We start from the raw sequence: 3,954 nt of genomic DNA, 5'->3' as shown, positions 1-3,954 counted from the left end.
CACGCGACACCGAGACGACACCTGACATACCGTGCGACGCGCACAAGAGACGCGCACTCGTCGATCATCGGATCGCAACTGCTGCAGCCCCTTTCGGTCGCCGGTGCCCGCCGGTTCTGTTGCCGGTGCCTGCGAGAAAGAGAGGGTGGGAGAGAGTCCCTCGGCCAGCGTACGAGAAAGCACGATGTATACGGCGAAAAAAGAAGAGTGACGAAGAGGGAGTTATCGAGAGGAACGTGAGCGCCCCGCTGTTTCCACGAGCCGGTCGCCACCGTACGAACTGACACTATTGTGTGCTTCCTACGTATGTACGAGCGTGTTAAACGCCACGCGAGACTTATACACGGTGGAAGGAATGTCGTGTACTTTTATGAAGCCTTAACCTGATACGTGCATTCGACTACTACAGTAGACGCTCGCTTTATCACTTTGGTGACAATATCTGGAACATTGCTTGTCGATCGACAGGTCGAATGCATTTTTAAATGACATCCAAACATTAGAAAAACGATGTAACTGTGACCACTGGTTTGTTATTTATCGTGAACGATAATTAAAATAATTAAAATTATTATTGGTTCTTGATTTTATAAAAAAAAAAGATGCAGAGTATTTAAATTGATCCTCTTTGGGCCTTAACAGTTGATCTTGGGCACATCCTTATTCGACACACGACACGAGTAGAAAACACTTTGGTGTCTAAACCAAGAGTCCATATTAACCTTTGCAGACACAGAATCCTTTTATCTCTAAAAGGAGCCACTCGTATGAAGCCAGGTTATCGTTTAACGTGTCTCGAGAAAGTCATTATATTCGTTCTACCCACGGTGACTCTTCTTACGGAACCGGAAACAGACGCGTCCGTCTCACACGATGGAAATTCCTGTCGCGAGAAGCCTCGACGCTTTCCTTTCGAAGGATATCTTCTGTGTTTCAACGATTCAATTTTTGCTTTCTTCTTTTTTACTATATTTCACTCCCCCTTTCACTTTTCGTTCAGTCGATGTACGCCACGTGCGGACCCGGCTCAAATACACACGCAGGATATTGTGTAACGTGCATGCGTGCGAAAACCGGAAAGGCAGGACGCATGCGCGTCACGGCACGCACCCAATGCGTGCAACCCCCCACACACGAGAGCAACTGCGTCGGCCAAACACCCCCGCGACCCCGTGACGCTGTCGCTTCAATCCCCTCCATTCATCGTCCACCCACCCCCGTGCATTCAGAGAGGAAATCCCCTCGACTACGAGGATCCCTCCCGACGAATCCCTTAATCAATACTCTCTCGCGGTTCTCCGTCGGCCAGGAATACTATCCTCCGGACTCTCCTCCTCCTTGGACCAAATTTTTGGCACGCCGCGAGTCTTCCACTTCCCTTTCGTTACAACTTGATCGTTCCTTGTCGCGTGAACAAGGAACGTTTGCTATTACTTCCAAAGATTTCAGATTTTTCTACGTTCGTTTATGGGTATACTTCATATTGTTAATGACTTGATTGCATCGTTAGAATGATTGTTGAATCACTAATGCTGAATGGTTGAGGTTCAGCGTCATTACTGTGTCTAGTATCGAGAACTACCATGATACTTAAAATGCCTTGGTCCGTAGGGAAACACATACTAGATGTAAAGAATATGAAATGGATCTAAGAGAGGTGAACAGATGAAGGAAGGGAGAGATTGTGAATGGAATGAACGAAAGGATTTAGAGAAGCACGAAAGGTTTAAAGCATGATAGGGAACGTGTATCGAACGGTAGAGAGTTATAGAAAAACACACATATAGGAGGAAGATATTGTGAATATGAAAGTATGATCGGACGGTATAGGAGTGTTACGTTCTTACTTTCCAGAAGAAATATCGAGTTTTGCACTGATATGGAGATAAAGGAATAAAATGTTTTCCACGAAATCTTTCTAATTACCGATGTAATGTACAAGTAGAAGGGAGAATGTGTTTCCTATGGGAGACGCGCAGGGTGGCTACAATGTATTGGCAGTGCACTATGCGTGAAGAAATGTCGAGGGGTGTGATAGTTCCCCTAGGAATAAAGTCACGATCCTGTGAATTATTTTATTAGCGACGCAACGAAGCGGTAAAAGCCTTTTAAATTCTACCCCCGTTTGTAATTTATTACGGAAGCTTAAATTCCGGTAGAAAAATGTAAAATATCGAACGTATTAATTAAATGAGAAAACTTAAGTTAATATAAGGAACATAATATGGGCGAAAAATATGACACTAAGAAATTGTATTGCAGTATACATTTGTGGATGGATCCTCTGAATTTTGCCTAAACTTCCTGAAACACGAACCGGCTTTTTTCAATTTAATCTTTATTTTAATATACTAATTTTAGCCTTCCGATTGCGCGACGGGTGTCGTAATTCACGAATTATTAGCCCTTTCCGCGGGGAAGGTTGAGTGTACTTAAGGGCTGAAAAACGTGTCTACAGTACCGCGCCCGAGTATCCTTGTATGCGTAGCGACCGTTTAAAAAAACTTCCAGCAGCTTGGGGTTCCGAGCGTTTTAGAGCGTTTATCAGGAATATAATTAAGGAAAAAGTATTCATTCGTAGAATCAAACATGTCGTAGAATATCCTACGCAAATTAAACCGAAAACGAGATATTTCGAGTTTAACTTCGCAATAATAAAATTACGCGTACTCCAGCTCAGCGGTCGTGTTTTCCATTTTTAATAAAATGATACCTTTGACATATTATCATTAAGATATACACTTGTGTTACGTGTTCCAGGACAATGTTCCATTTTCGTTGGTGAAGCGATATCATTCTTATCGTAAACGCACGTCAGCCATTTACTGCCATTTACGTTTGTGTCGAAGACTATTGACATGTCTGTCTACTATCTAGCACCCACTTCTCTACATTCAAGTGGTAACGCATAGTACAGGAGACTACTTCAAATAAAGTGTTAGTCTATACATCGAATAAATGTCAATTAAAAATAATGGTCGTCGGAATGGGAACACCGTGACACGTTTATCATCTGTTAATGGTGGTAATAGAACTTCCAAAGAAATAGATTTAAGATGGAAATGATGATCTATCGGTACCAGGAACCACCGGTGCCGTGCATGAAAACTCTGTCCTAAGCCCCGCCATGCACAGATTATTACAGTCTCTATCGACTGTGCCCCGAAACGAAGTTATTTTTGATATTCCGTCGTCAAGATCAGTTCGAGAACGATCTCGCTGAATTTGTTCTGTTAGTCTGGAAATTTTATTTAATAGACGCAAATTATTTGAACAAGCACTTACATTTATTACTAATCGCTTCGAATCGTTTCAGAATGTGTAATGTATTTTAAACATCCGAATATATATAAAGAATACATAATACAGAATATCTGCAGAAGATTTGAATAAATATTTTTTCCAATAGTTCTGCATTATCCTCTGAATCCCATTAATCGACATTATATACTAACAACCGTCTATAGGTGCTTCCGAGTAATTTTTACCTTTTTCTTTTCGTATAATAACACAGACGAGATACATACATACAGTAGAAGCGCGTTTATTCTAGCGTTCGGGGCTGTAGAGGGCTTCTCCAGGAATACTACATTAAGCGAACTCCAATCAACCGCGCGCTCTTCCCGCCAATCGAACGTTTACTTGTTCGAAGTAGCTACATATAGGGTGGGCTGAGTCTCTCGGTGCCGACACGAGCCGAACGGTACCGGAGATGGCCGGAGCGGTGGAACGGGAGCGAGCGAGAGCGGGAGAGCGAACCGCGGTATCGGTGCTCTCCGTCGGTGTTGAAGGAATTTCAGGGGTCTATGGGGGGAGGTGTGCGAGCGAGAGAGTACGGTAGAGCGTGCCGAGTATCGGTGCTCTCCGTCGATCCAACGCGCTAGTGAGTTGCGTCACCCAGTTTATTGACTTAGCCGTGTACGCCGTGTACCAAGGTCGTACCATCCCGTGCAG

The sequence above is a fragment of the Dufourea novaeangliae genome, unplaced genomic scaffold (genome assembly GCF_001272555.1).
Source record: "Dufourea novaeangliae isolate 0120121106 unplaced genomic scaffold, ASM127255v1 scaffold343, whole genome shotgun sequence".
Classification (NCBI taxonomy): domain Eukaryota; kingdom Metazoa; phylum Arthropoda; class Insecta; order Hymenoptera; family Halictidae; genus Dufourea; species Dufourea novaeangliae.
This window is presented reverse-complemented; position numbering follows the sequence as displayed.